Genomic DNA, 12,544 nt, shown 5'->3' on the forward strand with positions numbered 1-12,544 from the left:
CCCACCACTGCACACATTCAATAGGACATTCAGGCATGACAATATTAATAATTATAAGTAGACAAGATGCTTTTGTTCTTGAAAACTTAACTGCTAATAGCAGTTACTAGAGTTAAAATGCCATAGGGCTTCTCCTTGAGCGCCACAAGTTTCTTGTGGGGAATCTAAGACGGGGTGAAATCTAGCCTGCACTACTAGCCACATAAAGAGATTTGTGTAGTCATTACAGTAAAGCCACCCAATAGTGTCTCTAAGGGAGTGCGAACTGCACTGGGTGATACCCCAGTGGGGGTGTCACCCGTGGGGCAGTACACCCAGGGGGACTGCATGGTTACTGGGCAAGTGAGAAAGGATACTTTGCTGCTCACCCACCAGCCACACTGGACCCTAAACATGTTCTCAAGAGGCTGCAGCATAAATTTAACATGAAATAGGGTAATGTGGAGGGGGAGAAGTTGAACCATTTGCAACTACCAGATGTACCTATCTATGTAAGGGTTAGGAGGCAGCATGCTGTTGATAGTTGAATCCATGGTTTAAAAATGCATGGATAAGAAGGACTGACTACACACACACAGAGAGAGAGAGAGAGAGAGAGAGAGAGAGAGAGAGAGAGCAGGGACGTTGCCAAGGGGGGGGGAATCTTGGGGTCCGGACCCCCCCTTCCATTAGAAAAATGAATGGTGTGTGCTGCTGCGCCGCTGCACCCAAGCCCCATTATAATGGTGGCACTTAGTCTGGACCCCCCCTTCCTAAAATCCTGGCTACGTCCCTGAAAAGAGAGAGAGAGAGAGAGAAAATAGTTGGTCTCCGTGTCACTTTTTTGCATGTCTTGTAGTAATAAACACAGCTGCCTCTTTGGACGACGCCCCCAAATTTGTTAGATGTGAGTGGTGACATTCAGCTCTTGCTTCTTTGCTTTTACAAAACAAACAAAAAATGTAATAAATAAAGGGATGTCTACATCACACTACAGCTATGTAAATTTGGCTTGGCTGTGTTTGTGCACAGACTTTTACAAGAGTCAGATGTTGAGATTATTCTGGGAAACCTACAGAACTCATCATGTCATCTTCCTTAACACGAACGTCAACCAAATCAATCCCAGATCCACTGAGGTCAATCAGAGTTTTGCAACAGACTTCAATGAGATTTGGAAATTGGCTCACATCATATTGGAGATTGTGTGTTCTCACTCATCTGTATTTTATGGACCTTTGTCCAATTACAAAAATTGGGGCTCATGACAAGGCTATGATGCCAAACTCTTCCTCTATAAAATCAGAGCAATCTAGTAGTGATTTGGATGAACAACTGTAGCCTAGGGACACCTTTAGCTATGAATTCATTAGGAGTCTAGGCCTATGTATGAAGTTACTGTTAGTACTCTACACCAGTGTGGTGTAGAGGTTTGAACATTGGACTTTGACTCTGGAGACCAGGGTTAAAATCCTATTCAGCCATGGAAACCCATTGGATGATCTCAGGCAAGTCATACACTCTCAGCCTCAGAGGAGGACAAAAGCAAGCCCTTCTGAATATATAGAACCAAGAAAAACTCATGATAGGTTTGTCTGAGAGTTATCGTAAGTTGAAAACTACTTGAAGGCAAACCACCACCACCACGTGATGTCCTTATGCTGAGTGTTTCTCTCAATTTGCAGAGGTGGTATCCCAAGATCCCTATCCACAAGTTATGTTCAAAATCTTGGATCACTCATTTGACATTTGGAATAGTATCTAAAGTGCATTCATCACACCTATCCTGAACACAAGTCAGCAAGTACCTGAGGAAGCAGTCACAAATTGTCAGACTGGGAGAAGCACAAAAGTGGTTGTCAGTCGGTACAGAAGTTGTTACAGCGGGTCAGAAGTCCAGAGACATGAGCAAGCAAGGAGTAAACAGTAGTCCAAAATGTAGCCAATCCAAGGAAACCAGGAACGTGAGAGAGTATGGCCTGTCAACAAGATAAAATAGTTATCAGCACTAAGGCTAAGTGAGAACTGATATTTATGAGCAGTTACTTCAAGGCAACATGTATCTCATTATTATTATTGTTGTTGTTGTTGTTGTTGTTATTACACTTTATTTATATAAAGTGTAATAATAATAATAATAATAATAATAATAATAATAATAATAATAGGTAGTGCCTGATTAGGTCAGCCTCTGTTACTTAACAGGTACTGGGATCAGTGTTTCTCTCCATGTAGCTAAGCAAAGCATAGGAGCATGTCATCTTGAGCCTTTGCAGCTTCCGCCAACTTTTGCTGCAGAGCAGGGACCCCTACTGCCCCAGCCCCCATCTGCTTGGACACGGAGACAGATCTACCATAAGTAGCTGCAGCTTTTTCAAATAATAATAATAAATAAAAATTTTATTTATATACCGCCCTTCCACAGATCAGGGCGGTTTACAACATTTTAAAAACAATACATTAAAAACAACAATATCATTACAATAAAAAACAGAAAAGCCCCGAGTTAGCCAGTCCCCTTGCCAGTGAAGAGGAAGGAGGTCCATAAGACATCTTAATCGGGGAATGCATTACCAAAAAGGAAGGTCTTCAAATCCCTTTTAAATTGGGCCAGGGAGGTGGCCGAGCGGAGCTCTATGGGCAGCGTGTTCCAAAGGGCTGGGGCGGCGATGGAAAATGTCTTCCTGGTAGTGGAGACAAGCCTAGCCCCGGGAACCCTAAGTAATTGCTGCCCAGATGTTCTGAGGGTGCGGGACGGAATGTATGGGGAGAGGCGGTCCTTCAGGTATCCTGGGCCCAAGCCATTTAGGGCTTTATAGGTCATCACCAACACCTTATATTGTGCCCGGAAGCGAATCGGCAGCCAATGCAGATCTTTTAACACCGGTGTAATATGGCTGGCCCTGGAAGTACCAGTGACCAGCCTGGCTGCCATATTTTGTACCATTTGTAGCTTCCGGGTTTGGTATAAGGGTTGCCCCATGTAGAGTGCATTGCAGAAATCCAGTCTCGAGGTTACCAGAGCGTGTACCACAGTTTCAAGGTCCCTCTGGGCCAGGTATGGACGCAGCTGGCGAATAAGCCGAAGCTGATGACAGGTGCTCTTGACCGTCGCATTCACCTGAGCAGTCAGGTGAAGGGACGAGTCAAGAAGCACCCCCAGACTGCGCACGGAATCCTTCACAGGGAGCGTGACCCCTCTCCTCCTCCTCCTCCTCCTCCTCCTCCTCCTCCTCCTCCTTGTCTGAGATATCCAGGGAGTGAGTTACAACAACACCCATGATATGGAAGTCTCCAGCCACCCCTGCAAGTGGCAGTGGGATTTATAATCTCAATGAGGTTTGCTGGGGTGGAAAGGTTTTCACCTCCCTCATCATTTACTGATGGAGAATTTCTAAGGAATAGCAGTCTTGAAGGAGTGGTCAATGGCACATAAGGATATGTGTATGTCTTTCCAACACCCCCACTCAAATCATCCCTAGATCTCCCCAGGCAAGGTAACCTTTCCATCCTGTACCCTGAGATGGAGGTGAAGAAGAGTATTTGCATATACAGGCATATGTGTGCATATATGAATCCCCTGACCTGCCATGCAGCCCCAGGTGAAGCCCTCAGTGCCAAAAAGGTTGCCCATCCCTAATCTAATAGTAGCAAAACTTGATTGTGCTGTCCTGGAGATTTTGCCACTTGAGGAAAGTCAAGAAAACACTCCTTTCATACCTGTGTTCTCAGATTGGCTGTAGATTATACCTGGGGTCTGAAAAAAAAATGTTACCTAACTTGGAAAAAGAGAAATTCAACACTTGAACAGTCAAACATGAAGAGTCACTTTACAGCTGAGATAATTCAACTCAGCATTATGTTTTGTCAGTGCAGATTTAACATTCTAATGACTGTGGGTAAGGGCATCTCCTCCTGGCTCTCCTGTACTCATTTCTCTGGAAGAAACTGATATGGCAAAAGCTGCTCTGAACTTTCCACTGAAGGAGAACAAAACACAACCAGCCTCTTTAATCCCATCCCTTTCCTTCTGTATGTATTTTCCTGCCTTTTGCCTTTAAAGCAATCCATGTCCTCTCTTATTTCTCTGTTATTATTTCTGATAAGACAGATTCAGGAGAGAGGCTACATTGTGAAGAAAAGAGAGTGCATTCAGGCAAAATCATCTGGAAACGAATGATAATTATGCTTTGTGGAGTTTTTCCTGTAGGTCTAAGAGAGATAATGAAGGCCTGTGGGAGAAAATTAGCCTTTTCATTCCCCTCAAACAGTGAATTACAGTCTAATAGGCCTCCTGTCTGGCAATTAAGGTACTGGAACACAGAAACAAAGAGATGCATCAAGGCAACAAGAGGAGTAACTTTGGGATAGCTGATATTCAAGTGCATTACAGGTTTAATCAGCACATTCTTAAATGCTGAGTACCTGTTAAAAGGCAAGGTCACAGACTATCTATCTATCTATCTATCTATCTATCTATCTATCCATTTATCCACCTATCTATAAACTAATCTATCTCCTACCAAGCTAGCTATCTGATCTATTATCTAGCATTCTGATCTATGGATATATCACTTCTTTATCTTTCATTTCTGCTTTGTGCCTGTTTTTCACACTGCTTCTATCCTGTACTGCACACTTAAAGAAAGAGCCTGGAGTCATTAATCTCCAACTTTGAATCCTACATTATGCTTTTGGGGAATCAAAATATTCTAAACCCACTAAATTCCCCTTATCTATCAGGGCAGGAGTATCTTCAAAGAATTCCAGCAAACTAGTTAAGCACAACACAACCTTCCCATGCCTTAATGTATGATGGTCCTTATTTTAATCAGACTGGGCATTCTCATGTATTCTTCCATTAAGACCCCTCAAATCTAGTATAGCAGTTAATGATTTATTATAGAAATGGAGTAGCTAATAATGGACATTACACATTGGTGAATATATGTATAGATACATAGATGGACATATTCTTTATCAGTCTTTTGATTTGATAATATTTGACATACTATTATAATTATACAGCATTGTCAATTGCGGGGATTATCCACAAAAATGTTTTTTAAAGGTGCTTCAAATAATTTTACAGAAGTCTCCTAGAGTAGATATCAAGCTCAGTGGCATATCCTTTCCTGGGGTATCTCTTTTTTCTGTTATTAAAACAAAATGAAGATGTGTTTCCCTTCCTTCATGTTGTTTTTGATAACTGAAGATTTTCATTGTTAAACAACTCCACAAGCATCTTCCAGCCGAGAGGGAGTTGACCAGGCAGCCCAGCTCCATCAGGGCTAGCGGGCTAGGCTGAAGAAAGACGCTCCTCCCTCCATAACTGTCATCTTTCGGCCTGTGAGGGAGAGAATTAGTCTGGCCCAGCTCCATCAGGGCTAGGATGAAGAAAGAGGCTCCTCCCTCCATAACTGTCATCTTTCGGCCTGTGAGGGAGAGAATAGGCTGGTCCAGCTCCATCAGGGCTAGGATGAAGAAAGAGACTCCTCCCTCCATAACTGTCATCCTCCAGCCTATGAGGGAGTTGACCAGGCTGGCCCAGCTCCATCAGGGCTAGCCTGAAGAAAGAGACTCCTCCCTCCATAACTGTCATCCTCCAGCCTATGAGGGAGTTGACCAGGCAGGCCCAGCTCCACCAGGGCTAGCCTGAAGAAGAAGAGCCCTCCCTCCGGTCCATCTGCCTTGGTCCAGGCCTCAGAGGGAGAGGAGAATGCTGGACTTGATCCCCTCCCCCCCTCACCATTCCCTTCTCCTTTTGTGTCGTGTCTTTTAGATTGTAAGCCTGAGGGCAGGGAACCATCTATTATCCCCTCTGTTGTAAACCACCCGGATTCCCAGTGATTGGGCGGTATATAAATAAATCCTATTATTATTATTATTATTATTATTATTATTTTGTGGCTTGTTAGGTTTATTCTGGTGTGGATGATGATGATGATGATGATGAACCTTTATTTATAAAGCGCTGTAAATTTACACAGCGCTGTACATACAATCTTTTTAATTGGACGGTTCCCTGCCCTAAGGCTTACAATCTAAAAAGACACGACACAAAAGGAGAAGGGAAAGGTGGTGGGGAAGGGGCCTCTCTAGTAGGATAATACATATAAAACACATGGCAGTACAGGAAGTGATTCAATAAAACAAACAACAAAAGAACATCAAATGGCAAGTGACAATTATGCAATGCCTGGGAACGCTTCTCTGAACAGGAGGGTCTTCAGCTCCATTTTGAAGCTGGTTAAAGAAGTGATGGCTCTTGCTCGTGCGGGAAGAAGGTTCCAGGAGTGAGGGGCAGCGAGTGAAAAGGGGCAAATCCGAGATGGGGCAGAGGAAATCCTGGGCTGGGACAGCAGACCTTGACTACTAGAACGAAGGGCTCGAGTGGGAAGGTGAGGAGAAAGAAGGTCTGATAAGTATGGAGGGGCCAGCCCATGGAGGGCTTTAAACGTGGACAGCAGGAGCTTATACTGAATATGGAAAGGGAGGGGGAGCCAGTGAAGGGATGCCAACACAGGAGAGATGTGGTCAGAGCGGTGGGCGGAAGTGATAATGCATGCAGCTGAATGCTGGACAGAAATTAAAGGACGGAGGTGAGAAACAGGAAGTCCAGCCAGGAGGACGTTACAGTAATCAAGTCGTGAGACCACTAGGGCATAGACCAGGATCTTGGCAGTAGAGGCAGAGAGATATGGTCGGATTTTGGCAATGTTGTATAAAAAGAATCTACAAGCCTTGGCTGTGGTCTGGATCTGAGGAATACACGACAGAGAAGAAACAAAGATAAAGCCAAGACTGTGGGCTTGCTGGACTGGTTGAATAGAAATGTTGTCCACAGAGACAGAAAAGGAGTGTTGAAGGGTGGACTTAGGAGGAAAAACAAGAAGCTCCATTTTGGACATGTTGAGCTTCAAACGCCGATGGCGCATCCACTGCAAGACAGCTGTGAGACAAGACAAAACTTGCTGTTCAAGCCTTGGAGAAAGGTCAGGGGTGGAAAGATACAACTGGGTATCGTCGGAGTACAGATGGTAGGAAAAACCAAAAGAGCTAATGAGTTTACCTAAGGACAGTAAACTCATTAGCTCCTTTGGTTTTTCCTACCATGATACATGCAGAAAGAACTAAAGAAAACAAGCTTAGGTGATATCTTGCACTGGACTGTTTCATGTTACCTGTTTTTGTTTCTGTTTGCCTGAACTTTGCCCCTTGACGTGACTGTCTAGTCATAACCAACTCTAGGGAGCGGTGCTCATCTCTGTTTCTAAGCCGAAGAACTAGCACTGTCCAAGGACTACTCTGGTGGTTATGTGGCCAGCATGACTGCACCAAACACTGTTACCTTCCCCCTGGAGTGGTACCTATCTATCTACTTTCATTTTGCATGCTTTCAAACTGCTAGGTTGGCAGAAGCTGTGACAGGAGCTCACCCCATCATGCAGAATTTGGGCCTCAAACTGCCAACCTTCCTATCTTCCAATTGTCAGAATTGGCATCTTAACCACTAAGCCACTGCATGCAATAGTGCATGCAGATTTCATCCACTTCTTTTGAGCAGCAAAAGGGTTACAGATCTTTATTGATTTGCTTCTTATTGCTGACAACCAATAAGAGTCAGAACACCAATTTTATGCATCTTTCAGATGAGAGCCAGTAGGAGGGATAAAACTTTGGATTTTGGAACTGACATTCAGATTTGGCCCCTGTTCTTATGATCAGAACACACCGTCATCATCAACAACCATAATACATGACACTACAACATGATTATGCACTGCTCAACCAATATGTGAACCCTTGTATTGTAGGACAATGTCAAAGAGCAATCAAATATACATGGAGGACATACAATCATATGGCTGGCTTGCTATACTGTTGACAGGCTGGTTATATTCCTGTAAACCTTTCTAAACCTTTTCTGCATAAAACCAAGTATGCTGTTGTAGTAAAGAAACAATAATGAAATAGGAAAATGTACTGAAATCTGTGTGCATCCACTCACTCTTCTTCTCAACTTCCCTACCTAGTCAAGTAAAAGTAGACACTGACAGTGCCAGGCACAGTGAATGGAACAGAAAAGGAGTTAATCAGTCCAGAGTGAGCAAATTTTCAAACAGCAAGGTTGGAAAGTTATGGACTTTTAGATGTTTTTGAACTGCAGTCTCCCACAGTCCCTCACCCTTGGCTATGTTAGCTATGACTGATAGGATTTGTAGACTAAATATATCTGGAGGGTTTTGGATACCCACTCATGTTATAAAAGTTTTAAATATATGCATACATGGCTACAGCCTTTGCATAAAATGTCATGTTAGTGTTCAAGACTCCTTCCATGCTTAGAATTTGCCCCCTTGCATCATAATATCACAATATGGGGTATTTCCCTGATCCTGTCAATGGCAGCTAAAATGATGGAGGAAGAAATGGAGAAATGCACAGTGCCATGTCATCATAAATCTGGGGAAGTAATGGTACTTCTTTTACAAAGAGAGAAGAAGAAAAAACTTCACAGGAATGACATTTTGGGCCTTTTCCTTGCTTAGATGTAGTTTCTTATATTTACCCCTGCTGAAATTCATTTTGTTAGATTTTGTCCACTCCTCCAATCAGTCAAGGTCATTTTGAATTCTGATCCTGTCCTCTGGGGCATTTGCCACTACTACTCCCATTTAGTGTCATCTGGAAATTTAATAAACATGCTTTCCACAAAGACATTTGAAAAATTTATTGGTACGGATAAAAGAAAATTATTATAAATTGATTTGGAAATGGTATTTAACTCCAGTGAGACTACATAATATTGATAAGAATAATTCAAAAAATTGTTGAAGAAGTAGAGTCATACATGCATATGTGGTGGCAATGTAAATATGTACAAAATTTTGGGGGGAAAGTGATATTAGAAATAGAAAATGTTATGAATATAAAAATAGATAGAAGACCAAGTATAGTTTTCTTATCATTATATAACTTAGAGAAATGGAAAAAAGATGAAAAAGATTTCATAACAAATTTGTTTACAGCAGCGAGATTAATTATAGCAAGGTGTTGGAAAACGAACATAAATGTAGAAGTGGAGGATTGATATAACGAGGTATGGAAATGAGTGATTAATTACAAATTGACATGTAAATTGAAAGTAAAAAAAGACTATGAAAAAGAAATTATTTTGAGGGGATTTGGAAAGAATTTATTGAGAAAGCATTGAGAAAAGAAGATGGAAGATTACCTCCACAAGATGAACTGAAATTTTGGATGGAATATAAGGATGGAAATGGCTCCAGAGAAGGGGGACACTGAGGGGAAATATAAAATGTAAAATATAAAACTTGTTAAAATGTCAATCGAATGTAACAGAATCTAGCAATATATTCATATATAGAAACATGATATGTATTATATATATTAAGAATATTAATTAATAAAATGAATACATTTTTCAAAAAATAAGCATGCTTTCTGATCATCTACAAAGTAATTTGTAAAGACATTAAATGACACTGGGCCTAGGACAAAACCTAGCCACCTCTTCAGGATGAAGAATAATAATTGGTGAACACTTACAATTACAGATCCACCTAACCGTAGCATTGTCCAGCCCACAGTTCATCAGCTTGCCTGCAAGAATATCATGGGGGAACTCAAAAGCCTTGCTGAAATCAAGATATACTATTTTTACAGCACTTGTCTGATCTGCCAAGCATGTAACACTACTGAAAAAGAGATAAGATTAGTTTTTGAGAAATCCATGCTGCCTTTTAGTAACCACTCACAGCACTTCTATGTGTGAACAGAGTGATTGTCTAACTTTTCTTGGTATCAATGACTGGTCAGTAGTTGCTTTGATACTCCTTTTCTGTCCTTTTTGAAGACGAGGACAACATTTATCATCCTCCAACTGCTGGCATCTCTCCTGTTCTCTAAGAATTCTCAAAGACAGGGTCTCCAAAATGGCATGTGGAGGTTCCTTTAGTACTCTTGGATGTAGTTCATTCAGCCATGGTATTCTCAGCACTCTTCTCCAGCACCATATCTCAAATGAATTTATTTTCCCCCTGTCTGCTTTCTTAATAGCCTAGCTTTCCCATCCATACACGGTAATAGGGAATACAATGGCTTGTATTGTTCTAACGTTTGTGCTCAGTTGTGCATTTTAGGATCATTTCTAGTTCATTCATAGTTACCTTCCCCAGTCTTAGTCTTCTTCTTATTTCTTGACTGCAGTCTCTGCTCTGATCAGTGTTTGATCCCAGGTATCACTATTTATATTTTCTCACTGTCTAGGTTGAATTTGTGTAAATTCTCTGCAGTCATATTTATATGTTCTTTATGTTCAACAATAAGCCTGCCTTTGTACTTTCATCCTCGAGCTTCCTGAATAGTTATTCTAGGAAGTCTTTTAGATAGAGCACCAGGTAAAGCACTGTTCTCCTTATGGGAGAAAACTGGGGGAAAGAAAGCACTGAACAGTTTAGACTTCTCTCTGTCACCTGATAGTATTTCACCATCTTCTCTATGCAGTGCCCCTGCAATTTACTTTTTCTCCCCCCCCCCTTTTTTTAAAAAATATATTTTTACCACTTGAGTAAGCCTGGGCTCACTCTGAGACTTTCTCTCTCAAAATACTCAAAATATTGCTTGTATTCCTCTTTCGTGCCCCCCCCCCTTCTTCCATTTCTTATACATGTCTTGTTAAAATCTCAGCTCATCTGAGACACCCCTAGTTTCTTTTTCCACTTTTTCTCCTCCTTGGAATTGTTTGCACCTGTGTCTTCAAATTTTTATCTCTAAGAAATTCCCAAGATTCACAAACTCCCTTACCTTTGAATAAGGGAGGGATAGACCTTGGATATAGTATATCTTGATTTCAGTAAGGCCTTTGACAAAGTTTCCCATGACATTCTTGCAAACAAGCTTGTAAAATGTGGGACAGACAAGGTAACTATTACATGGATTTGTAATTGGTTGACTGGCCAAACCCAAAGGGTGCTCAACAATGGCTCCTTTTCATCCTGGAGAGAAGTGACCAGTGGGGTCCCACAGGGCTCTGTCCTGGGCCCAGTGCTATTCAACATCTTTATCAATGACCTGGATGACAGGATTGGGAGCATACTTATCAAATTTGCAGATGACACCAAATTAGGAGGAATAGCCCCAGAGGACAGGATCAAAATTCAAAATTACCTGAATAGACTTGAAAGCTGGGCCAAAGCTAACAAAATGAAATTCAACAGGGAGAAATGTAGGGTACTGCACTTAGGGCAGAAAAATAAAATGCACAGATATAGGATGGGGGGACACCTGGCTGAATGAGACTACATGTGAAAGGGATCTTGGAGTCCAAGTAGACCACAAGTTGAACATGAGTCAACAGTGTGATGTGGCAACTAAAAAGGCCAATGCAATTTTAGGCTGCATCAATAAAAGTATAGTGTATAGATCAAGAGAAGTAATAGTGCCACTATATTCTGCTTTGATCAGACCCCACCTGGAATATTGTGTCCAGTTCTGGGCACCACAATTTAAAAAGGATGTTGAGAAACTGGAGCGTGTCCAAAGGAGGGCGACTAAAATGGTGAAGGGTCTGGAAACCATGCCCTATGAGGAACGACTTGGGGAGCTGGGGATGTTTAGCCTGGAGAAAAGATTAAGAGGTGACATAATAGCCCGGTTTAAATATTTGAAGGGATGTCATATTGAGGAGGGAGCAAGCTTGTTTTCTGCTGCTCCAGAGAACAGGACCCAGAACAATGGATGCAAGCTCCAGGAAAAGGCGGAACTTCCTGACAGCAAGGGCTGTTCGACAGTGGAACAAACATCCTTGGAGTGTAGTGGAGTCTCCTTCCTTGGAGGTCTGTAAGCAGAGGCTTGATGGCCATCTGCTGGGGATGCTATGATTTGGATTTCCTGCATGGCAGGGGGTTGGACTGGATGGCCCTTGTGGTCTCTTCCAACTCTACGATTCTATGATTCTATTTCTAACCATGGAATCAGACCCAGTATTTCCCTAAATTCATTGAAACAGGTTAAGTTCAGAGTATGTATCTGACTATGTTTAACTTCTCCTTATATCTGGTAACTCTCTGCCAAGGATTCAAGGATTTCTATCCCACTGATTTCATCTTTGTTGTTAGAAATAAATCCATCCCCTTGTGACTTCTCCCTGCTTCAACTGCTTGTGTCAATGCACCCTTCAACAGGAGAACACTTCTGTTTCCACTACCCTGATCTACAGTGCCTTGGAAAACCTTTGGTTGCTTTAAGAGAGAGATTTGATGGGAGGGGGAGTCATGTTCCATAATTCCCAAAAGCTATGAGACTGTAATTCCCATTTACAATCTTGTAAATATTGATCAAGCTGTCAGTGCCACATTTTTTAAACAAGAAAAATAACGTGGTCACTTTCCATACTTATTCTGAGCCATGATGTAAAAGGGCTGTAAATCCTTGAGTATTTTGTCCTTGCATACAAGGACATATCATTATAGTAGTTTCCCCCCAACTGCAGGAAACAATGAATAGTCTTCCCCAGTGCTCTGTCCATATTTGAACACCC

Source organism: Sceloporus occidentalis, unplaced genomic scaffold (assembly GCF_023333645.1).
Source record: "Sceloporus occidentalis isolate IW3139 unplaced genomic scaffold, rSceOcc1.0.p SCAF_6, whole genome shotgun sequence".
Taxonomy (NCBI): domain Eukaryota; kingdom Metazoa; phylum Chordata; class Lepidosauria; order Squamata; family Phrynosomatidae; genus Sceloporus; species Sceloporus occidentalis.